This window comes from Macaca nemestrina, chromosome 1, assembly GCF_043159975.1.
Source record: "Macaca nemestrina isolate mMacNem1 chromosome 1, mMacNem.hap1, whole genome shotgun sequence".
Lineage (NCBI taxonomy): Eukaryota > Metazoa > Chordata > Mammalia > Primates > Cercopithecidae > Macaca > Macaca nemestrina.
In genome coordinates, this window is record NC_092125.1 from 185,587,811 (window position 1) to 185,614,865 (window position 27,055).

Consider the following 27,055-nt stretch of genomic DNA (forward strand, 5'->3'; position numbering starts at 1 on the left):
CTTTTATTTGTAAAGGAGTTTGCAGCCAGCCTTATACATGGATAAACTTATACTTTGATAAATAAAGAATAAAGACCCAATATAGGTGAGAAACATTAAGGTACATATGTTGCTTCATAATCAGTCAAAAACAAAACATTGTTTCACTTCTCTTAACCCATATCATGGGTTAAAGAGAACATTGCCAGGAGGCCTTCACTCTTCTAGAAGGACATCATTTGTTAGGTCCTTCTTCCATGGTTTAAAGTAAAAAAAGGCAATGATTAGAAATGTATCCCTCATGATAAGCTCTATGGCAAATTCTAGTCTAAAGGCTACAGTTCACAACAGACTTTAAATTCTCTTGTGAAAGTTATATTGGGATGGCTAAACAGAGAAGTATCTGTGCAGCTGCTGGCACTTGTGACCTATGGAGAAATACATCAAATGAAGATTATAGAAATTCGGTGGTAGGGAATTGCCAAAGAAATTGCTTAGTCAAGTGAGTAAATTTTTTATCTAGCTCATTCTTTGATCTATTTGATTTTAGAAGGTTTGGTTTATGGGGGCCTTGGGTAAAGAGCATATTCTGGACCCTTAGTATTATCTTCCCAACAGTGATAATAATAGTCTCCCTGGCATGCTGTACTCTCTCAAAGGTTTTAAATGTTTGCATATTGACATCTCTAGAACATCAAATGAATGGTCTCCTTTCAACTGGAATGACAAGAGCTAAAAAAAAAAAGAAAAAAAAAAAAAAAGATGTGCAACAATGAGGACACCATAACCTACAATGTGCTGAGACCAGAAACCCAAAAATGATGATAACTGAGAGTAGTGCTAAGGCCCTAAGTTTTGGTCACACTCTCACCTAAGTGAGAACTTGACCAAAAAGGGGAAATAGTTTTAATAAAATTCTGGGAGGCCATTGTCTTGAATTAAGCTCATGCACTATGCCCCAGCAGACCAAACCAAACCAAAATGGAGTTGCTTGTGCTAAGACTTTAAGGAAACACATAAATTCATAGAACAAAACAGATTTTGTTTTTTCCCCTGCAAATCTTTATAGCAAACATTCCTAACAGCATAGGTATCCACCCCCTGAGGTTCCCATTAAATCTTTTAACCAAATCCATTTCCTCTCGCCTAGAGACCATCAAGCTTCAGATGATCATGCAACAAAGGTGCCAGCCAGTTCCAGATGAAGACACCACCCGTGGCCATCAAGAAGCTACTGTGTCTCCACCAGTTAGAGCAGGGCAAGAGTTCTGTGATCCCCAATAGGTAGGGACTATGCCTCAAGCCAGCATGAAGTAGTTACAGAAAAAAAAAAATTGGTCCTTCTGCCTCCCATAAAGATTTATGGGGATCACATCTTTCAGGGGCGAGATGAGGCAGGAAAGCACGGTCTGGAGGCAGGGAACGTAAGACCAATTCACACTTCAGCTGTGAGAGGAAATATCCTCTCCATAGGGCATACACTAAGTAAGTGACTTTGTAACTTTATTTCATCCTCTTCATTTACATAGGGTGTACCCAAAGTAGAGGGTATTTAAACTCACAAAAACTCTGTAACAGGACCTTTGAGACTCTGTGCCTTGCCCACTCCCACACTGTGGAATGTACTTTCATTTTCAATAAATCCCTTCATTCCTTCCTTGCTTTGTTTGCGCATTTTGTCTAACTCTTCATTCAAGACACCAAGAAGCTGAACACTCTCCACCATTAACATCCTGAGTAGCTAGCACTACAGATGTATGCCACCACACCCAGCTAATTATTTTTTCACTTTTTGTAGGAACAGAGTCTCACTGTGTTGCCCAGGTTGGTCTCAAACTCCTGGCCTCAGGATATCCTCCCATCTTGGCCTCCCAAAGCACAAGCCACCATTGCTCTGCCCCTATATTGCTTTATTTGCATATTATGTTAAATTCTATTTTAATCTTGCTGATTTTAGTTTACTTTTCCTGTCAATCACTGAAAGAGGAGTATTGTAATCTGAAACTAATATAATTATGAATTTCTCTATTTCTCTTTTTAGTTTGGTTACTTTTTGCTTGTTTTTTGAATCTCTTTAATTAGAAACATACACATTTATGATCATTGTGTTTTCCTGACGAGTCATATTTTTATCTCTATGAAATGTTGCTCATTCATCTCTGCTAATAGTGTTTGTCTTAAATTCTACATTGCTGATTTTAATATAGTAAGATATTAATATGCTTGCTGTTCACATGGTATATCATTTTTTTCAAGTTTATACTTTGAACTTTTCTGTGTCTTTTTATTTAATGTGTCTCAATTTCATCCAGTTTGAAAATTTCTGTCTTTTTTATCTCACTTGGTGCCTTGTTTTATGCTAGGTGAACATCTTTTAGTATTCTACTAACTTCTTATTAGCTATATATTTATTTTAGTGGTTGCCTTCAAATTCAAAATATGCATCTTTTACTAGTTGAGGCCTACCTTAAAGTTATATTGCATGGGCTGTTGTATAATACCAAAAACATCCAAGGGTATAATTAAGTTTTCTCCCCACTCCATTCTTCATGTCATTGTTGACATACTTTTTACTTCTACATGTCATAAACTATACATTGTTATTGTTTTTCTTTAAAAAGTCAATTACCTTATAAATAAAGAAAAAACTATCTTTTAAATCTAAATATTTACTATTTCTAGAACCTTTTTCCTTTGATATAGATTGAGATTTATGTCTGTCATAATATTCCTTTATCCTGAGTCCTGAGATCTTCACTTTACATTTCTGGTAGTGCAGATCTTCAGGCAAAGAATTCTCTCTGCTTTCATTTTTCTGAAGATGTCTGCATTCCTTTTTTTTCCTTCACATATATTTAACACTGTCTTAAAGAGTCTGTTACTCTTCAACTATCTCAGTATACTTTGAAATATAAAAGTATTAATCATTGTTGGAACAGTTATTCTAAATCTTCATAGGTAATTCCTATGACAATATTAGTTGACCGAGAACATATTATCATTTTAAATATATGTTAAACTGGTCAGGTGCCGTGGCTCACACCTGTAATCCTAGCACATTGGGAGACTGAGGCCAGTGGATCACTTGAGCCCAGGAGTTAGAGACCAGCCTGGGCAACATGATGAAACCTGGTCTCTATTAACAAAAATTAATTAGTCAGGTATGATGACATGCACATGTAGTCCCAGATACTCAGGAGGCTGAGGTGGGAAGATCACCTGAACTCAGGAGCTTGAGACTGCAGTGAGTCATGATGATGCCACTGCATTCCAGCCTGAGTGACAGAGTGAGACACTGTCTCACAAAAATAAAATAAAATAAATAAATATATGTAAAATTTTGCACTAAGTCAGAACACCACTAACAGTTTGAACATAGTGTTCACACTCAACATTCAGTAAAAGAAACATTCACATGTTAGGTTGCTTTTGAATAGAAATCACTAATTTAAGTAAATAGGATATAATTTCTAATGGGTTAAAAAGGAAGAAATCGGAAGGCATTCTGAGATGGCTGAATAGGAACAGCTCCGGTCTGCAGCTCCCAGTGTGATTGACACATAAGATGGGTGATTTCTGCATTTCCAACTGAGGTACCTGGCTCATCTCATTGGCACTGGTTAGACAGTGGGTGTGACCCACGGAGGGTGAGCTGAAGCAGGGCAGGGCATCGCCTCACCCAGGAAGCACAAGGGGGCAGGGGATTTCCCTTTCCTAGCCAAGGTAAGCCGTCAGAGACTACCTGGAAAAATGGGACACTCCTGCCCAAATACTGTGCTTTTCCCAAGGTCTTAGCAACAGGCACGCAAGGTGATTCTCTCATGTGCCTGGTTTGGCAGCTCCCACACCCATAGGGCCTTGCTCACTGCTTGTGCAGCAGTCTAAGATTGATCTGCGAGATAGCAGCCTGGCTGGGGGAGGGGCGTTCACCATTGCTGAGGCTTCAGTAGGTAAATAAAGCGGCCTGGAAGCTCTAACTGGGCGGATCCCACCACAGCTCAACAAGGCATACTGCCTCTAGACTCAACCTCTGTAGGCAGGGCATAGCTGAACAAAAGGCAGCAGACAACTTCTGCAGACTTAAACGTCCCTGTCTGACAGCTCCGAAGAGAGCAGTTGTTCTCCCAGCACAGCATTTGAGCTCTAAGAATGGACAGACTGCCTCCTCAAGTGAGTCCCTGATCCCCGTGTAGCCTAACTGGGAGACACCTCCCAGTAGGGGCTGACAGACACCTCATATAAGTGGCTGCCCCTCTGGGACAAAGCTTTCAGAGGAAGGATCAGGCAGCAATATTTCCTGTTCTGCAGTATTTGCTGTTCTGCAGCCTCTGCTGGTGATACCCAGGCAAACAGGGTCTGGAGTGGAACTCCAGCAAACTCCAACAGACCTGAGGCTGAGGGCCCTGGCTGTTAGAAGGAAAACTAATAAACAGAAAGGATCAACATCCATCAACATCAACAAAAAGGTCATCTACACCAAAGCCCCTTCTGTAGGTCACCAACATCAAAGACCAAAGGTAGATAAAGCCACAAAGATGGGGAGAAACCAGAGCAGAAAAGCTGAAAATTTGAAAAATCAGAGCACCTCTTCTCCACCAAAGGACTGCGGCTCCTCATCAGCAACAAAGCTGAACAGAGAATGAAAAGGAACAAAGCTGGATGGAGAATGACTTTGACAAGTTGACAGAAGTAGGCTTCAGAAGTTCTGTAATAACAAACTTCTCTGAGCTAAAGGAAGATGTTTGAACCCATCACAAGGAAGCTAAAAACCTCAAAAAAAGATTGGACAAATGGCTAACTGGAACAAACAGTGTAGAGAATACCTTAAATGACCTGATGGAGCTGAAAACCATGGCACGAGAACTTCATGATGCATGCTCAAGCTTCAGTAGCTGATTTGATCAACTGGAAGAAAGGATATCAGTGATTGAAGATCAAATTAATGAACTAAAGCAAGGAAACAAGGTTAGAGAAAAAAGAGTAAAAAGAAACAAACAAAGCCTCCAAGATATGGGACTCTTTAAAAAGACCAAATCTACATTTGATTGGTGTACCTGAAAGTGATGGGGAGAATGCAACCAAGTTGGAAAACACTCTGCAGGATATTATCCAGGAGAACTTCCCCAACATAGCAAGGCAGGTCAACATTCAAATTCAGGAAATACAGAGAACACCACAAAGATACTCCTCAAGAAGAGCAACCCCAAGACACATAATTGTCAGATTCACCAAGGTTGAAATGAAGGAAAAAGTGTTAAGGGCAGCCAGAGAGAAAGGTGGAGTTACCCACAAAGGGAAGCCCATCAGACTAACAGCAGATCTCTCAGCAGAAACCCTACAGGCCAGAAGAGAGTAGGGTCCAATATTCAACATTCTTAAAGAAAAGAATTTTCTTTTTTTTTTTTTTTTTTTTTTTTTTGAGACGGAGTCTCGCTCTGTCGCCCAGGCTGGAGTGCAGTGGCGCGATCTCGGCTCACTGTAAGCTCCGCCTCCCGGATTCACGCCATTCTCCTGCCTCAGCCTCCCGAGTAGCTGGGACTACAGGCGCCCACAACCGCGCCCGGCTAATTTTTTGTATTTTTAATAGAGACGGGGTTTCACCGTGGTCTCGATCTCCTGACCTTGTGATCCGCCCGCCTCGGCCTCCCAAAGTGCTGGGATTACAGGCGTGAGCCACCGTGCCCGGCCAAGAAAAGAATTTTCAATCCAGAATTTCATATCCAGCCAAACTGACCTTCATAAGTGAAGGAGAAATAAAATCTTTTACAGACAAGCAAATGCTGAGAGATTTTGTGACCACCAGGCTTGCCTTACAAGAGCTCCTGAAGGAAGCTCTAATCATGGAAAGTAACAATTGGTACCAGCCACTGCAAAAACAGGCCGAACTGTAAAGACCATCGATGCTATGAAGAAACTGCATAAATTAACGGGCAAAATAATGAGCGAACATCATAATAACAGGATCCAATTCACACATAACAATATTAACTTTAAATGTAAATGGGCTAAATGCCCCAATTAGAAGACACAAACTGGCAAATTTGAAAAAGAGTCAAGACCCATCAGTGTGCTGTATTCAGGAAACCCATCTCACTTGCAAAGACACACAGCCTCAAAATAAAGGGATGGAGGAAGATCTACCAAGCAAATGGCAAGCAAAAAAAATCAGGGGTTGCAATTCTAGTCTCTGATAAAACGGACTTTAAACCAACAAAGATCAAAAGAGACAAAGAAGGCCATTACATAGAATCAATTCAACTAGAAGAGCTAACTATCCTAAATATATATGCACCCAATACAGGAACACACAAATTCATAAAGCAAGTCCTTGGAGACCTATAAAGAGACTTAGACTCCCACACAATAATAATGGGAGACTTTAACACCCCATTATCAACATTAGACAGATCAATGAGACAGAAGGTTAGCAAGGATATCCAGGACCTGAACTCAGCTCTGCAACAAGCAGACCTAATAGCCATCTATAGAACTCTCCACCCCAAATCAACAGAATATACATTCTTCTCAGCACCACATCACACTTATTCTAAAATTGACCATATAATTGCAAGTAAAGCACTCCTCAGCAAAAGTAAAAGAACAGAAATCACAACAAACTGTCTCTCAGACTATAGGGCAATCAAATTAGAACTCAGGATTAAGAAACTCACTCAAAACTGCACAACTATATGAAACTGAACAACTTGCTGCTGAATGACTACTGGGCAAATAATGAAATGAAGGCAGAAATAAAGATGTTCTTTGAAACCAATAAGAACAAAGACACACTGTACCAGAATCTCTGGTACACATTTAAAGCACTATGTAGAGGGAAATTTATACCACTAAATGCCCACAAAAGAAAGCAGGACAGATCTAAAATCAACACCCTTAACATCACAATTAAAAGAACTAGAGAAGCAAGAGCAAACAAATTCAAAAGCCAGCAGAAGGCAAGAAATAAGTACAATCAAAGCAGAACTGAAAGAGATAGAGATATGAAAAAACCCTCCAAAAAATCAATGAATCCAGGAGCTGGGTTTAAAAAAAAAAAATAGATAGACTGCTATACAGACTAATAAGAAAAGCGAGAAGAATCTAATAGATGCAATAAAAAAATGATAAATGAGATATCACCACTGATCCCACAGAAATACAAACTACCATCAGAGAATACTATAAACACCTCTATGCAAATAAACTAGAAAATCTGAAATAAATGGATAAATTCCTGGACTCCTACACCCTACCAAGTCTAAACCAAGAAGAAGTTGAATCTCTGAAAAGATCAATAGCAAGTTCTGAAATTGAGGCAGTAATTAATAGGCTGCCAACCAAAAAAATCCAAGACCAGACAGATTCACAGCCGAATTCTACCAGAGGTACAAACAGGAGCTGGTATCATTCCTTCTGAAACTATTCCAAACAATGGAATAAGAGAGAATCCTCCCTAACTCATTTTATGAGGCCAGCATCATCCTGATACCAAAACCAGGAAGAGACACAACAAAAAAAGGAAATTTCAGGCCAATATCCCTGATGAACATCAATGCAAAAATCCTCAATAAAATACTGGCAAACTGAATCCAGCAGCACATCAAAAAGCCTATCCACCACAATCAAGTCGGCTTCGTCCCTGCGATGCAAGGCTAGATCAACATACACAAATTATAAACCTAATCCATCACATAAAAAGAACCAATGACAAAAACCACATGACTATCTCAATAGATGCAGAAAAGGCCTTCAACAAAATTCAACATCGCTTCATGCTGAAAACTCTCAATAAACTAGGTTTTGATGGAATAGATCTCAAAATAGTAAGAGCTATTTATGACAAACCCACAACAAATATCAAACTCAATGGGTAAAAGCTGGAAGCATTCCCTCTGAAAACTGGCACAAGACAAACATGCCTTCTTTCACCACTCTTATTCAACATAGTATTGGAAGTTCTGACCAGGGCAATCAGGCAAGAGAAAGAAATAAAGCATATTCAAATAGGAAGACAGAAACTCAAATTGTCTCTGTTTGCAGATGACATGATTGTATGTTTAGAAAATCCTATCATCTCAGTCCAAAATCTCCTTCAGCTGATAAGCAGCTTCAGCAATGCCTCAGGATACAAAATCAATGTGCAAAAATCACAAGCATTCCTATACACCCCTAACAGACAGACAGCCAAATCATGAATGAACTCCCATTCACAACTGCTACAAAGAAAATAAAATACCTAGGAATACAACTTACAGGGGATGTGAAGGACTTCTTCAAGGAGAACTACAAACCACTGCTCAAGGAAATAAGAGAGGACACAAACAACTGGAAAAACATTCCATGCTCATGGATAGGAAGAATCAATATCATGAAAATGGACATACTGCCCAAAGTAATTTATAAATTTGACATTATCCCCAATAAGCTACCATTGACATTCTTCACAGAATTAGGAAAAACTAATTTAAATTTCATATGGAACCTGAAAAGAGCCCACATAGCCAAGACAATCCTAAGCAAAAAGAACAAAGTTCGAGGCATCACGCTACCTGACTTCAAACTGTACTAAAAGGCTACAGTAAGCAAAACAGCATGGTACTGGTACCAAAACAGATATATAGACCAATGGAACAGATCAGAGGCCTCAGAAATAACACCACACATCTACAACCATCTGATCTTTCACAAACCTGACAAAAACAAGAAATGGGGAAAGGATTCCCTGTTTAATAAATGATGTTCAGAAAACTGGCTAACCACGTGCAGAAAACTGAAACTGGACCCCTTCCTTACACCTTATACAAAAACTAACTCATGATGGATTAAAGACTTAAACCTAAGACCTAAAACCACAACAACCCTAGAAGAAAACCTAGGCAATACCATTCAGGAGTCATGGGCAAAGACTTCATCACTAAAACACCAAAAGCAATGGCAACACAAGCCAAAATTGACAAATGGGATCTAATTAAACTAAAGAGCTTCTGCACAGCAAAAGAAACTATCATCAGAGTGAACAGGCAACCTACAGAGTGAGAGAAAATTTTCGCAATCTATCCATCTGACAAAGGGCTAATATCCAGAATCTACAAACAACTTAAACAAATTTACAAGAAAAAAACAAATAACCCCATCAAAAAATGGACAAAGGATATGAACAGACACTTCTCAAAAGAAGACATTTATGCAGCCAACAAACATATGAAAACAAGCTCATCATCACTTGTCATTAGAGAAATGCAAATCAAAACCACAGTGAGATACCATCTCATGCCAGTTAAAGTGGCAATCATTAAAAAGTCAGGAAACAACAGATCCTGGAGAGGATGTGGAAAAATAGGAACGCTTTTACACTACTGGTGGGAGTGTAAATTAGTTCAGCCACTGTGGAAGACAGTGTGGTGATTCCTCAAGGATCTAGAACTAGACATACCATTTGACCCAGCCATCCCATTACTGGGTATATACCCAAAGGATTATAAATCATTCTACTCTAAAGACATATGCACACATATGTTTATTGTGGCACTGTTCACAGTAGCAAAGACTTGGAACCAACCCAAATGATGATCAGTGATAGACTGGATAAAGAAAACGTGACACATAACACAGAATACCATGCAGCCATAAAAAAGGATGAGTTCATGTCCTTTGCAGGGACATGGATGAAGCTGGAAAACTTCATTCTCAGCAAACTAACACAAGAACAGAAAACAAAATACCACATGTTCTCACTCATAAGTGGAGTTGAACAGTGAGAACACATGGACACAGGAAGGGGAACATCACACACGGGCCTGTTGGGGACGGTGGGGGGCTAGGGGAGTGACAGTATTAGGAGAAATACCTAATGTAGATGACAAGTTGATGGGTGCAGCAAAGCACTATTGCACGTGTATACCTATGTAACAAACCTGCATGTTCTACACTTGTATCCCAGAACTTAAAGTATAATAAAAATAAATAAATAAACAAAAAATCTAAAATTCATATGGAGCCCCCAAAAAATGCCCAAGTAGCCAAAGCAATTCTAAGCAAAAACAACAAAGCTGGAGGGACCCCTTTTCCAGGCTTCAAATTATATTAAAAGTCTCTAGGAACTAAAAACACATGGTATTGGCATAAAAATAGACACATAAGTCAATGGAACAGAATAGAGAACACGAAAAAAGAGCTACATATTTACAGCCAATTGATCTTTGACAGATTTGATGAGAACACACACTGGGGAAAGGACACATTGTTGAATAAAAGGTACTTGGAAAATTAGATAGCCATTTGCAGAAGAATGAAACTGGACCCCTATCTCTCAACAGTAACACAAATTAACTCAAAATGGATTAAAGACCTAAACATAAAAGGTAAAACAATAAAAATCCTAGAATAATACCTAGAAAAAACTCTACTGGACATTGGCCTAAGCAAAGGATTTATGACCAAGTCCTCAAAAGCAAATACAACAAAAACAAAAACAGACAAATGTGACCATATTAAACTAAAATTCTTCTGCCCAGCAAAGGAAATAATCAACAAAATAAAGACACAATCTGCAGGATGGGTTAAAATATTTGCAAACTATTCATGTGACAAAGGTCTAATATCCAGAATATATAAGGAACTCAAACAACTGAACAACAACTAAAACAATGAATGATATCATTAATAAGTGACCAAAGGATATGAATAGATATTTTTCAAAAGAAGACACACAGGTATATGAAATAATATTCAGCATCAGTAATCATCAGGGAAATGCAAATTAAAATCACAATGTTATACCATCTTGACCCAGTCAGAATAGCTATTATTACGCACTTTGGAAGGCTGAGGCAGGTGTATCACCTGATGTCAGGAGTTTGAGACGAGCCTGCCCAACATGGAAAAACCCCATCTGTACTAAAAAATACAAAAATTAGCCAGGCATGGTAGCACGTACCTGTAGTCCCAGCTACTCGGGAAGCTGAGGGAGGAGAATCGCTTGACCCGGGAGGCAAAAGTTACAGTGAGACAAGATCACCCCAACTGCACTTCAGCCTGGAAGACAAAGTGAGACTCTGTCTCAAAAAAATAAAAATAAACTTAAAAATAACAGATTTTGGCAAGAACGCAGGGATGAGGGAACTCATATACTGTTGGTGGGAATGTAAATTACTAAAACCTCTATGGAAAACACTATGGAGATTTCTCAAAGAACTGAAGATAGAACTGCTATTTCATCCAGCAATCCCACTATTGGGTATCTACCCAAAGGAAAAGAAATCTATATATCAAGAAGATACCCGCACTCATATGTTTATTACTGCTCTATTCACAACAACTAAGGTATGGAATAAACCTAAGTGTCCATCAACAGCTGATTGGAGAAATAAAATGTGGCATATATACACAATGGAACACTATTCAGCCATAAAAAAGAATGAAATCACATTTTTGGTAGCAACATGGATGACACTGAAGGCTTTAGTGAAACGAGTCAGACACAGAAAGACAAATATCACATATTCTCACTTACAAGTGGGAGCTACTAATTAATAATGTATACCAATGGGTATCAGGTATGGAATGATACACAATGGAGACTCAGAAGGGTGAGGGGGTTGGAATGAGTGGATGATGAGAAATCACTTAATGATTATGATGTACATTATTAGGGTGATACCTTAAAACCCCTGACTTCACTGCTATGAAATCTATGCATATAACAAAATTGTACTTGTACCGAATACGTTTCTACAAATAAAAAGAGATGCCTGATAATAAGACACTAAGTGACCATAAAAATACACACTAGGCCCATTAACATGAGCTGATGGGTTTGTCAGCTGGTCAGAATCTTAGCATAAATCAAGTTGAAAGGTTAGTGAAAGGAAATCTGGGAAATGTGTTAATATAACTTTCAGAATGAGCACAAAGTATGACACAGTCATGAATTATTTACATCATTATACAAAGTTGCCTTTTGGAGAAGACGCTTTCTATGGTCGAATGGACAACGTGCCCCATCCTGTGAGTGTCAGCCACTTTTTGAGTAACTCCGGTGCTTGTTTAATGGACTCACGTACAAAACAGCCATGGTAATGAGCTGGAGGTTATGCATGAGGTCAACAAAATGGATTTTCTCTTCCCACAGCTTCTCTGCCTGCTGAAACCACTCATTGCCCAAATGTCAATGACAGTGATGATGCATTAAGTCCCAGATTGGCACGCATTCTCTACTGATTGATCATACTGGACCTCTTCCACCATAGGGAGACAAGAGCTTTTTTTTCCACTGGATTGGACAATTATCCTATATACGAATATGCCTTCCTTGGCTGCAGTGCTTCTGCCAGCATCATCAAGCACAGACATATGACAACATTTGTATTGTCATTATGCTGTTCTGTGCAAAGTGGTTTCTGATCAATTTTACCACAAAAAAAGTACAGTGAAGAACTCCTACTTAGGGAATTGACCAATATTACTATATATATATATATATATATATATATATATATATATATATATATATTTACATAGCAGCAGCTATGTAAAGTTTTATCCTACTAAAAACATGTTGCTACTTGAAAAGCAACATCTGCAAGGCTGAAAAAACCCCATAAAATGCAGTCCTTTATTTGAATCAATGATTATATGTGGTGCTTTTTAGTTTTGTGACCAAAATGCATAATTTCAAGACTAGAGAGATAAAAGTGGGAGTGGTTTCCTTTACTATCATATTCAACAATCTATTTATTATATACTCTTGTTTCTCACTCCCATGAGTCTGAGGTCTGTCAGTCTAAAAGGCTTCCCAAGAAACGAGTGACTTCACGTAAGTAGGCAACACTGTCCTGGTGACATGGAAGTTGAGACTGCCACCTGGACAAGTTAGGCTCCCAGTGCCACTGAATCAACCGGTCAATAAAAAGGAATTGATTCTAGCTATCAAGGGGAAATAAACACCATCAAGGAAGAAAGAATTATGCCTAAAAACCAAGGAGTTCTCTGAGAAACATCTAATTACTTCAAGTTCAGTAGTAATTAATTAAAGACCACAGGAATGCAATGAAGGCAGGGTCACTAAAGACTTAGACGCTTTAGGAATTCAGATTTGAGTCTTCCCACCAGATAAAAAACAATCCCAACATAGGAATGGCTGAGGGAAAAGGGAATCTGGAGCAGGAGGTATTAAGTGTAACTACTATTTACAGCTTACGGAAAAGAGGACTGTAGCAGCTATGCCTATTTTCCCTCTTGTTGAGGAGGAATTACAAGCATCCTCCACATAATCTCTTCTTGGGGGACTAAGTAAAAATAAAAATGTATAGCTGAAACACTGGTAATCAGAGCTGACCAGAAATTTTGCTATTCTAAGAAACATACTCCTTATAATATAGACAGATGTCCCCTAGTAGAGTACGAATGTGTCTTTTCTGTAATAACCTGCCTCCACATCATCACCCTGCAGTCCATTGACAGCCTCTGAAGAAGACAGCACTATAAATCTGAGGAAGATCAGTTTAAATGATGCTGACCATAAGGAAAAATCAGGACGAATCATTATCTCATTGTCTTAAAGATAAATTAGTATCCTTTGCTCTGATCCTGAATGTGGACATACTTTCCCTAAGTTCCATTTCTGTTAGTAGCTACAACCAAGCTGACAAAAGAGAAAGCAAACTTATTTTCTTTATCTGCCTTTCCCAGGATCTATCTGCCTGTAAACTAATTATGAGACTCAAGATGTCTGTCTTAATGAACTTTCCCAAAGAAGTTGGGAAGAAGCTAGTAGCAAACTTCCCTTCTTGACACAAAAGAGGAGCCAATAAAAAGGAAAATAAGATTTTTTTAAATTACGGAATAGAACCTGGGACTGATACTGCCCAATTGGAAGAGAAGTATTTGACTAATCGTCCAAATATGACTTAATCAATCCAGATTTTTAACATGTCCTTGCTCCCTCCAATTTCTCAGAAACACCACCTTGGTAACCAATGCTGCTATGAGGTGAGAAAAGAGCAGGACAGAACTGAAGTAACAACCAGCTCTCTCACAGTGAGTGATTCACATCAGTATAAGTCAAGCCAAGGCAAGTCACTGCAGCAATAAACTAGTAGCATGAACATCAAAATATCAGTGAAACTCCTAAGTGAAGGAAATCTCCTCTCAAAGATAACCTTACAGAATTCAATTTGGTTCTTTCTACAGTTTCATTGTGGTATAATTGACACAAAACCTGTGTGTATTTAAGGCATACAACTTGACATTCTGATATACATATATACTATGGAATAATCACCACAATCAAGCTAATTAACATGTAAATCACCTCAATCAATCCCCTCACATAATTATCTTTTTCTTTTGGGTGAATAAAAACAAATAAGCACTACCCTCTCAGCAAATTTCAAGTATACAATACAGTATTGCTAACTATAGTTACATTGCTCTAAATCTTACTCATCTTGCACCACTGAAAATTTGTGACCTTTGTTCAACATCAACCTGTTTCCTCCTTTTTCCAGCCCCTGGCAAACACTAATCTACCCTCGGCCTCTGAGAGAGCAAGATAAAGCTGAAGTAGCAACCAGCTCACTCACAGTGGGTGATTCATATCAGCAGCATCAAGACAAGACAAGGTAAGTCACTGCAGCAATAAACAGCAGCATGAACACCAAAGTATCAGTCAAACTTCTAAGTGAAGGAAATCCCCTCTCAAAGATCACCTTACAAAATTCAGTTTGATATATCAAGCTTGAATATTTGAAACTACACATATAAATGTGATTATGCAGTATTTGTCTTTCTCTGACTGGCTTATTTCACTTAGCATAATGTCCTCCAGTTTCATCCATGTTGCCACAAATGGCAGGATTTTTTTCTGTTTTAAGGCTGAATAATACTTCATTGTATATATACATCATATTTGCTTTTTCCATTCATTCATTGCTGGACATTTAGATTTTTTTCCATATCTTCACCACTGTGAATACTGATGCATTGAACATGGGGGTGCAAATATCTCTTCAACATACTGATATTATTGCCTTTGGATATAGTCAGAAGTGTAATTGCTGGATCATAAGGCAATTGTATTGTTAATTTCTTGAGGAACCTCCTTACTGTTCCATAACAGCTGTACCAAGGTACATTCCCACCAACAGTATACAAGCATTTTCTTTACATTCTCTCCAACATTTGTTATTTCTTTTTTATGATAGCCATTAGAACATGTGTAAGATAATATGCTATTGTGGCTTTGATTTGCATTTCCCTGATGATTAGTGGTGTTGAGAACTTTTTCATATGCCTCTTAGCCACTTGCATGTCTTCTTTTGAAAAATGTATATTCAGGCTCTTTACTCATTTTTTAATTGAGTTTTTTGGCATTCTGCTCTTGAGTTGAATGAGTTCCTCATATATTTTGAATATGAATCCCTCATTAGAAATAGGACTTGCCAATATTTTCTTCCATTCCATATATTGACTTTTCACTTGAATATTTCCTTGGCTGCACAGAAGCTTCTTAATTTGATGTAGCCTTACTTATCTTTGCTTTTGTTGGCTTTGTGTTTGGTGTCATATCTAAAAATCATTGCCCAGACCAAAGTCAAAAGGCTTTTTGCCTATGTTATTTTCTAGGAGTATTATGGTTTCAGTTCTTACATTTAAGTCTTCAATCCATTTTTAGTTCATCTTTGTACATGATGAGAGATAAAGGTCCAATTTACTTTTGCCACATGCAGGAATAGTTTTTCCAACATCATTTTTTGAAGAGTCTCTCCATTTCCCATTGTTTTTATTGGCATCATTATCAAACATCAGTTGACAGTAAATGTGTAAAATTTACTTCTGGGGTCTCTATTCTGTTCCACTGGTCTATAGGTTCTGTTTTTATGGTGGTACCATACTGTTTTAATTATTATATCTTTGTAATATATTTTTAAATCAGGGAGTGTGATGTCAGCTTTTATCTTGCTAAATATTGCTTTGGTTACTCAGATCTTCTTTAATTTTTCATATCAATGCTTTATACTTTTTAATGTGTAAGTATTTTACCTCCTGAGTCACTTTTATTCCTAAGTATTTTATTCCTTTTGATGTTATTTCAAATGGGCTTTTATTTCATAATTTCTTTTATGTGTCAATTTTTGTCTATGTATAGAAGCACAAGTGTGTTTTGTATGTCAAATCTGAATCCTGCAACTTAAATAAATGTATTAATTCTAAAAGTTTTTTACTAGTCGTTAGGGTTTTTACATATATGATTAGGTCACCTACAAACAGATAATTTTGCTTCATTCTTTCCAATTTAGGTGTCTTTCATTTCTTTTTCTTGCCTAATAGCTCTGGCTGGGACCTTTATTAATATGCTGAAAAAAAGTTTGTCACATGGATATATTGGGTAATGCTAAGGTTCAGAATATGAATTATCCTGTTACCCAGGTAGTGAGCAAAGTATTCAATAACTTTTCAACCCTTGCCTTCCTTCCTTCCTCTCCACTTCAGTAGTCCCCAGTGTCTTTTGTTGCCATCCTTATGTCCATGAGTATCCAATGTTTAGCCACCCGTTATAAGTGAGAACATGCCATATTTGGTTTTCTGTTCATACATTAATTCGCTTAGAACACTGGCCTCCAACTGCATCTATGTTGCTGCAAAGGACATGATTTCATTCTTTTTTATGACTGTAGCATTCCATGGTGTATATGTACTACATTACCTTTATCTAGTCTACCACTGATGGGCATCTAGGTTGATTCTGTGTGAATAGCGCTGAGATAAATATATGCATGTATCTTTATTATAGAATTATTTATATTCCTTTGGGTATATACCCAGTACTGGGATTGCTGGGTTGAATGGTAGCTCCATTTGAAGTTCTTTGACAAATCTCCAAACTGCTTTCACAGTGGCTGAATTAATTTACATTCCCATCAGTAGTGTATAATTTTTCCCTTTTCTCTGCAACCTCATCAGCATCTGTTATTTTTTTACTGTTTTTTCTAACACTGCTCCAACGTGATGTAGTTTACTTTAGCCTTCTATACTTGTGTGTCTGTAACTTCCCTCTTTCTGAGAGAAACTGGCTTCCAGTACCTGCTATCCATTTACTTATTTGTTTTGAGTTTTTGTGTTTGAGATGGAGTCTTGCTCTGTCACCCAGGCTGGAGTACAGTGGTGAGATCTTGGCTCACTGCAACCTCTGCCTCCCAGGTTCTAGTGATTCTCCTGCCTCAGTGTCCTGAGTAGCTGGGACTACAGGTGCCCACTACCATGCCCAGTTAATTTTTGTATTTTTAGTAGAGAGGGATTCCACTATGTTGGCCAGGCTGGTCTCGAACTCCTGACCTCAAGTGACCCACCCAGCTTGGCCTCCCAAAGTGTTGGGATTACAGGTGTGAGCCACCACACCTGGTCCATTTTTTTACTTTTTAATAATCATATTCTGACTGGTGGGAGATGTTATCTCATTGTGGTTTTGATTTTCATTTCTCTAATGATTAGCGATGTTGAGCATTTTTTCATATGTTTGTTGGCTGTGTGTATATCTTCTTTTGATAAGTACCTGTCCATCTCCTTTGCCCATTTTTTAATGGGGTTGTTTGGTTTTTGCTTATTGACTTGTTTAAGTTCCTTATAGATTCTGGATATTGCACCTTTATTGGATACATGGCTTGCAAACATTTTCTCCCATTCTGTAGTTTGTCTGTTTACTCTGTTGATAGTTTCTTTGGCTGTGCAGCAGTTATTTAGTTGAATTAGGTCTCACTTGTGTATTTTTGTTTTTGTTGCACTTGCTTTTGGAGACTTTGTCATAATAGTCTGATCTTTGACAATGTTGACAAAAACAAGCAATGGGAAAAGGATTCCCTATTCATTAAATGGTGCTAGGATAACCAGATAGTCATATGCAGAAAACTGAAAATTGACCCTTCTCTTTCACCATATATGAAATATCATATATGAAAATCAACTCAAGGTGGATTAAAGCCTTAAATATAAGACCTAAAACTGTAAAAATCCTAGAAGAAAACTTACGAAGTACCATTTGGAAAAGATTTCATGACAAATTCCTCAAAAACAGTTGGAACAAAAATAAAAATAGGCAAGCAATGTTTTTCTTCAATAAGCCATTTTTCTAACTGAAATGTATAAAATGTGTTTGTGGTGAGTGGGTGGAGAGCTTTAAGGAGCATGTGCTCTTCTTAAACTACTGTGTTATAGGACATTGCCATGGTAATGAGTGGCCAAAGAGGAGTTCAGATGAAGGGTTTTGGAGTGAGGGTCAAACAATCTTGAAACTGGGGTGTTGGATTGCTTTTCCTTTGGTCACCAAAGCCTCGTGTGATTAAATAAGAACCTATACTGAATACAAATATAATAATTGCTGACTCCTATGTATTGAGGGCCTGCTAATGGTCTCACAGTACTAAATATTTTACACACATTGGCTCTAATTCTGACAATTACCCTTCAAGATAGATATCACTGTCCCAGATGTATAGGCTAAAGCCAGACATTATCTGGAAAGAATTCGTGGAAGGGATAGGAAAGTTGGTTGCTTTTGTTAAATCAAGAAGCATAAAAGTAGTGTGTACTGTTTTGGTTGGATAACCTCAGTTACAAAGATATTTTCTTATCTTACCTGATAAGAAAATAACGTGTCTTCCAAGGAAATAAAAGGGAGCTTCAAAATGCTGACACTGCCCCCTGGCTCTTTGGTCTGGGGTGGGAGAGGAAAAGCAGTAACAATTAGTGACACATACAAAGTAGGTGGTTTTCATGGGGCAGAGTCAAGTTTTCTTTAAGGGAATGTGTTAGGAAAGGTTCTCCAGAGAAGGAAAACCAATAAGATATATATATGGAGAGAGAGACTTGTTTGAAAAGACTGCCTCACATGATTGCGGAGTACGGCAAATCCAAAATCTGCAGGGCAGGCCAGCAATCTGGAAACCTAGGGAAGGGTTGCTGATGTAGCCTTGAGTCCAAGGGGGGTCTGGACACAGAATTTCTTCTTCCTCAGAAGACTTCAGTTTTTTGTTTTTTGTTTTTTTCCTGAAGGCCTTCAACTCATTGTATGAGGCTTACTTAGATTATTGAAGGTAATCTGCTTTAGTCAAAGTCTATGAATTTAAATGTTAATCACATCTAAAAAATGTCTTCACAACAACATCTAAACTGCTATTTGATCAACAACTGGATATCATAGCCTAGCCAAATTGGAAAGTAAAATTAACTATCACAGGAAGGAAGAAAGTAGATAATTATATAAATAAGGCAGAAATATTGGGTAGAGTAAACTGAAATCGGATGAATGTCCTGGGTCAACAGATAGAATGGGTAGAAAAAAATAAATGAAAGACTAAAAGCATAAAAGGATCCATGAAATGAGAGACTACAGGAATTTGCATTTTGGAGTGCCCTATGATGAGAAAGATAAGAAGCATGGTAAAAAGGACATTTCCTAAAGGGAGGACCAAAGCTAATCTAGTGAAGTCCTGTACTATTGGAGTCCTAAGCAGATTAGTAGACTGAGTCTTTCTCATTATTGAAATGAAATATTGTAGGGCACCATTCTAATTTCTTGGAGCAGTTCTTTTAGAAGCAGAAAGGGACTAATCACCTTAGCAGCAACTCATCAATATCGGTCCCTCACTTGTGGTCAGAAAGCCCTAAGCTCTGAAGTAGACCTGAGAAAGAGTAGATTTTTTTCCCATATTGCTTCAGTTAAATCTACCAGCTAACTCAGACTTCTCTCAATTCTCCACCCACACCTTTAATATTTCCACTATCTAACTGGAGATATTTATGAGATATCCAAGTGCACGTGACACTCCACTTCACTATTTTACATTTTTGAGGCTTACCCAGTCCAATTGTCCCAAGTCAGAACCAGTTTATGGAGGCTGTCCTCCTGCTGGAATTTGGTCTGCTTGTTATCTTTGTATCTTTCTGGTATCTCATGTGTGGCCACTGCTTCTGCCATGCACTCTTCTCCTAAATTCCTGAGAATGACCCCTCCACACTACTCCCTGCCTTGACCCAATGCCACTTGGTTCCAAATAGTCTTTCCTATAGCGCCGCAATAAAGCACACTCAAAGCCCTTTCTGAAAATATTTCTGACAATAGGTTTATCAAGGCTCATACATAACAAAACAAAAACAAAACAACAATAACAAAGCCTATCTGCCCAATCTGCTCTGAGGGGCTATTTTAGCTGATTCTGACCTCCTATGTCCTGGACCCAGACAGCCTGCTAAATAAGACTAACTGCCCACACAGTTTGTTTCATTCTACCAGATCCTAGATTCGTATCTTACTGACTTCCAAAATCCCCTATTAGAAGGGCTCCAAAAAAAGAAGAAGAAGAAGAAGAAGAAGAAGAAGAAGAAGAAGAAGAAGAAGAAGAAGAAGAAGAAGAAGAAGAAGAAGAAGAAGAAGAAGAAGAAGAGGAGGAAGGGCTCCAAATCTGATATCTTCATGGTCCATGTGACAACCCACACACACCCTGAGAAAGTAGTGACGTAATGGATTGAATCAGACTGCTCTAAATTATAATCTTGCATGCTATTTGCTGGCTGTGTGATTGCAGCAAGTCAGTATAAAAGATAAATATTAATTATGTTCTCAATATTCTATGTATTAGATGGAACTGGTCTCATGTTAGTGAAGCCAGACTACCAGACTACTCAGCAAAAGATCAACGTTGAGTCTGTTAAATGTAAATATGAATGAACAGAAATAGGACTTTGACATCCTACTTGCATTTTCTGGTACAAGAGAAAGTTAAGAACCTTGATTCTGCTCACTAATCAGCCAGAATATCATAGTATTTATAGCATCAAACATAATACTGTAGAATATGTAAACATAGAGGGATTATACCATTTACTTTTCAAAAGATTTCTTTAAACTGCAAGTTCTTCCACTTGCAATTATATACTATGAAATGTTAAATATATGTCAAAACAGCTGATTCTAAAGCAAGCTGAAGAAACTGAATTTTTATTCTTGTTACTCCTATGCCCACTCCATTATCTCAGCTGAGTTCTTATTTCTCTGAGAGTCAGAAAAGGAAACATTTCCTGAATATTCAAGAAGAAAAGAGAGCAAAGAATAAAAGACACATTTCTTCTCACCCACTGTCCAACACATTTCCTTCTTAGTAGATGCCAATGATAGGCAGACAACCAATAAACTAGAAGAAGAGGAGTTACATTTTTCTCAACAGTGGGCAGGTATAATATGTGTAAAATTGTGTATTTTCTTCAGTAAGCCTTTTTCTAACTGAAATAGCATATGGGATGGGATTGTGAGTAATTTTAATGAGCATTGCAGAAACTTCGTTTAGGTGTTGAAGTGGTGTGATGACAAAGATAAGAAGTATGGAGGACCATTTTGAACCAAGCAGTAACCCAGTCCAGAGAAAATGGGATTCCATTTAAGAGGTAGGAGCTTGGACTGGTTAAGAGCTTAGACTGAAGAGAGTACAGAGAACCTAGGAAAGAACTCAGGCCATATCTGGATTAAATTCTGGTAACTGGAGGGAAAGTAAAATGAATGATTGACATTAGCATCTACCTTTCCTTGCACTTTCATTCCATTTTTAGATATACTGCTTTATTATTTCAGTTCACATTCCTGCTGGCCCTGCCTGGAATCCCATTTAATACATCCAATATTGAGAATAGAATTAATATTTATCTTTTATACTGACTTGCAGCAATCTTTCCTGAAAAGGATATTTGTGACTTACACAAAATTTGAACTGAATTTGGCTAGGTCATATGCAATAAAACTGGAAGTTGATAAGGGGAACCAATCCCTGGGTGAGGCAGCAATGTTGACACAAACAAAGTAAACTATGCAAGCTCAGACAGGCTGAGCTTAATTTCCAAAATACATGGCAATGACCATTATGCATTATTTCTGGAAGCAGACGACTGCCTACCAGACCATCCTTCCTCTCCAAAAAGTCTACTAGGAATATGTTCATACTATTACTTAGGTCATAGTAACAGGAGGCTGAGAGCTTTGTAGGGTCACAGATAGAGGCAGACAGAAAGTCAGGCTACAGAGTGCTCAGCAAAAGGGACCAGAATGCAAAAACCAAACCATGGACTCAATACAACTTGGAAAAACTTGACAAAGTTTTGTGAAAGAAGAATAAGAATTATAGAGGTAACAAGGATAGGATCTCAGACAGAAGGACATACAATTTGACCTTAGTGTGTGTCCTTGATACACACAAGGATAGTAAAATAGGAATGAGAGGCAAAAGATTTTTGCATATACCTACATGTATTGTGAATTTGATACATTGTGCTACATATATGCATTTATCATTATGTATTATTACGAAATGCTTCTCTTTATCTCTACTAAAGTTTTTTGCCTTATGATCTATTTTGTCTGATACCAGAAGAGCTGCACATACATGCAGCCAACAAGCATAGGAAAAAAAGCTCAATGTCACTGATTAGAGACATGCAAATTGAATCCACAATGAGATACCATCTCACATCAGTCAAAATGGCTATTATCAAAAAGTCAAAAGATAAGATGCTGGTGAGGTTGTGAAGAAAGGGGAACACTTATACACTATTGTATAGTTCAATCATTGTGGAAAACAGTGTGGTGATTCCTCAAAAATCTAAAAACAGAGCTATAACCTAGCAATTCCATTACTGGGTATATAACCAGAGGAATATAAATTGTTTCATCATAAAGATACATGCACACATATGTTCATAGAGAACTATTCATAATAGCAAAGACACAGAATAAACCTAAATGCCCATCAGTGATAGACTGGATAAAAAATGTGATCCATATACACCATGGAATGCTATGCAGCTATAAAAAAGAATGAGATCCTTTCCTTTGCAGGAACATAGATGGAGCTGGAGGCCATTATCCTTAGCAAACTAACACAGGAACAGAAAATCAAACATCACATGTTTTCACTTATAAGTGGGAGCTAAATGACGAGAACACATGGACACATAAAGGGAAACAAGAGACACTGGGACCTATCAAAAGGTGGAGGGTGGAAGGAGGGAGTGAATCAGGAAAAATAACTGATGAATACTAGGCTTAATACCTGGCAGATGAAATAATCTTTACAACAAACTCCCATGACACATGTTTACTGATATAACAAATGTGCACATGTACCCCTGAATTTAAAATAAAAGTTAATATTAAAATAAAATTTTTTTAAAATTAAATGAAGAAAATATGTAAATAAGCATTTCTCAAATGAAGACATACAAATGGCAAACAGACATATAAAAATGTGTTCGAGATTATTGATCACCAGAGTAATGCAAATCAAAACTACAATGAGATTCATCGCACTTAAAATGGCTTCTATCCAAAAGACATGCACTAACAAATGCTGGCAAGGATATGGAAAAAAGGGAACCCTCACACACTGTTAGTAAGAATGTAAATTAGTACAACCACGTGTCAGGTTCCAACCCAAGCTGGGGTTCGAGGGGAGTTGGTGGATGTGTGGCAGGTAACTGAAAGAACACTCGAGGGACCGTAGGAAGCTGGGACGTGGCTTTATTCTGTCTCCTACAGAGTCAGCAGTGCCATTATATTACTCACAGACAATATGGCTTAAAGGATGTATGTACCAGTGCAAACCATCCAGAGCTGCTGCTGGAAGGGCAGTGCAGATCCAAGTTACAAACATTGGTCATCTCAGCGAAGGTGTGGGCCCATTTCACAATGCTACTGGAGCAGTATGAGCTCACACAAACAGGTTACATTAAAATGGCTGCATAAATTTGATTACATACTGCACAGGGTTGTGAGCCTGTGCTCCAGACCCTCTGTAATGATGTCTACCTCAGCCTGTTCCTGACTGAATCACAGCCATTTTTCTTACACTCTACCCGCTAGGCTGAGGAAGTCCTTCTAATGGGGAGACGTGCCCACAGGGCAGAACTCTGGAACCAAAGGCCACGGCAGCAATACAGGGAGCAACAACTTACTACTAATGTTCCCACTATGCTGCCCATAATTATTAGGGTCCAGCATAGGCCAGAGTCCAGAGATGCCCACCATGTCAGTAGGGGGTCATCAGTAAGGCTCTCAACTGCCTTGATTTCCTGGGAAACTTCTTGAAAAGCTGTTATGTTTTGTTGATTGTCAGGGATGAAGGTACAACATTGCGTTCCTAAAAGAGCACAGGTGCCACCTTGGGCAGCAGTTAATATGTTTAGAGCCATCTGGTTCTGCAGTACCACCTTCCGGATTTGATCAACCTCATCTGTCAACAGAAGGATGGCAACTCGGGTGTAACTCAAAGCTCAAGCAATGTGCTCCACAAGGGCCGTAACTTGCATTTCTACAGTTATGACACCTGCTCCAGGGATGGTTAAGGCTAAGAGGTAGAGTCACCAGGGGGCTCATCACACTCACAAAAACTGGGAACATAGCATCTCCCACTTACGTGGGCCTCTAAACAACGTGGGAATGACAGTGGCAAGCATATCAGTCCACCCCCAGGTAGAGTAGCCTGTCCAGTTTGCTGACAAACATGACCATCCTGTGTCACCACAGACACGAACTTCCTGGAGGCACAAAGCACATTGGAGCCTGACCTTGATGAGGCTACCTATTCCACAAAGGTGTGGTGACATATTGTATTTGTGTAGACTATGGTAGGCAACCACCCCACGGTGATGTTATCCCAATGTTGCTCTATACATCATGGTACCTGTTGTGGGGGCACCATGTGTTCTCCCACTACCCAGCTCCATCCATCGTAGATGCTATGGGTCAGCCAGAAAGTGGGCATTCCTTGGGTTTTGTGGTACCCCCTATCCAAAGCTTGCTGTGTCATGTTCCAAATGTCAGCCATGGAACCCCAAATCTCTAACCGTGTCCAGTTTTCCACAGAAGCTCAGTGAAAATAGGATTTCAAAGAGATATTTACACTCCCATATTCATTGCAGCATTAATCACAGTAGCCAAAATGTGGAAACAACCTAAATGTTCATTGACCGATGATTAGATAAGGAAAACGTGGTATATTCATACAATGGAATGTTATTATTCATCCTTTAAATAGAAGGAAATCCTGTCATATGAAACAATATGGATGAATCTTGAAGACATTATTCTAAGTGAAGTAAGCTAGTCAGAGAAGAACAGATAGTGTATGATTCCATGACTATGAGGTATCAAATGTAATCAAACTCATAGAAGCAGAAGGTAGAATGATGGCTTCCACAGGAGAGCCGGGTGAGGTGACGGGGAGTTGGTGTTCAGTGTTCAGTGAATATAGTGTTTCAGTTACACAAGATGAAAAAGCTCTAGAGATCTACTGTACAATATTGTGCTATAGTACACACCTAAAATTTTGTTAAGAGGATTGATTTCATATTGTTAGTTTTTACCACAATTTTAAAAATGTAAAACAATGAAACTTCTTGAAGAAAACAGGGGAAAAGCTTTGTAACTTAGGATGAGGCAAAAAACTTCTTAGATGTGAAACCAAAAGTATAATCCAAAAAAGAATATATTTATAATTTAGACTTCATAAAAACTTCTCTTTAAAAGACACTGTTTAAAAAATGAAAAGACAAACTACAGACTGAGAGGAAATATTTGCCAATAATATCATTCATAAAGGACAAAATGTGTAAAGAACTCTCAAAACTCAATAATAAGAACACCTAATAAAAAATGTACAAAAGATTTAAACAGACACTTAACCAAAGCAATGTAGAATATACTCAACATCATTAGTCTTTACAGAAATGTTGATTAAAGCCACAAATGAGATACCACTACAAGCCTATTAAAATGGCTAAAATCAAAAAGACTGACTGTACCAAGGTTTGGCAAGAAAGTGGAAGATCCCTGAGCCACTGACGGTAATGTAAAATGGTACAGTTGCTTTGCAAAACAGTTTAGCAGTGTCTTTAAAAGTTAAACTTATACCTACTATATGATCTAGTCATGCTGCTCCTAGGTTTTTAACCAAGAGAAAGCAAAGGATACATTTATACAAATATTTGCATAGACAAATATTTATATTAGTTTTATTTATAATTGACATAAAGTAGAAATAACCCAAAAGTCCATCAATGAGTGAATGATTAAATAAACTATGGAATATACATACGACGGTATACTACTCAGCAATAGAAAGAAATAAATGGTACACAAAACAACAGAGACAAATCTCAAAATAATTATGTTGAGTGAAGGAAGCCAAACACAAAAAAGTTCATATTATATGATTCCGTTTATATAAAGTATTGGAAAATTCTTAGCCATTATCTCTTCACATATTGCCTCTCCACCATCCCCTGATTCGTCTCCTTCTGTGATCATTATAATACTTACTTTAGCCCCTTTGACACCGACCCTCATGTCTTTTACATTCCTCTATGAGTTTTGCATTCTTTCTCTGTACTTCTGTTTGGATTTACTTGTCTTTCTGGTGTTTTGCTGTGCTCAGTTGACTTAATTTCAGATTTTGTTTTCAGTTTTTAAGTACCACTTATTTTTCTTATAAATTCCAATTACCTATTAAACTTTGCATTTATTCATCTGTGTTAGCTTGGGCTGCCATAACAAAAACCATAGACTGGATGGCTTCAACAATAGCAATTTATTTCACTGCAGCTCTGAGGAGGCTGGAAGTCTGAGATCAGGGTGCCAGCATGGTCTGGTTCTGGTTCTGGTGGGGACTCCCTTCGTGCTTGCAGATGGCTACCTGTTCACTGTGTGAAGGAGACTTTATTTTATCTTCTCAATTTCCTATTAAATTTTTTATAATCCAAATTTTAATTTCCGGTAATTTGTTGTAATTCCTTAATCTTTATTACTGTGTTGCCTTTTTTATGTGATTGGCAGAGAAGGTGGGTATTTGGGGTTTGCTTCTGCTTGGACTCCTATTCTCTACATGTATCTTTATTTTTTTCCATTTTTTTTAACTTAAATTTCTTTGCTGAACATTGCACACTTTTCTGGAGTATCTTGAATCATTTTTACCAATATATATTTAAAACTGAAGAAAAAGAAAGAGGAAGTCAGAGTGAGACTTACAGATAATCAAACTTTATC

The 27,055-nt window shown here is 38.0% G+C and overlaps 1 protein-coding gene across 20 annotated transcripts in view; it reads right to left on the bottom strand.

The window, feature by feature from the left end:
- Window positions 1-27,055, bottom strand: part of LOC105495000 (putative selection and upkeep of intraepithelial T-cells protein 1 homolog) — a 222,588-nt gene that overhangs the window by 81,093 nt on the left and 114,440 nt on the right. For 2 of the 20 annotated variants that reach the window (XM_071093457.1, XM_071093460.1), the window contains exon 6: window positions 10,913-11,010. The exons of the other annotated variants lie outside the window; for them this stretch is intronic. The gene's annotated coding sequence lies outside the window, so the exon portion shown is untranslated. The remainder of the gene's footprint in view (window positions 1-10,912; window positions 11,011-27,055) is intronic. 20 annotated transcript variants of the gene reach the window in all.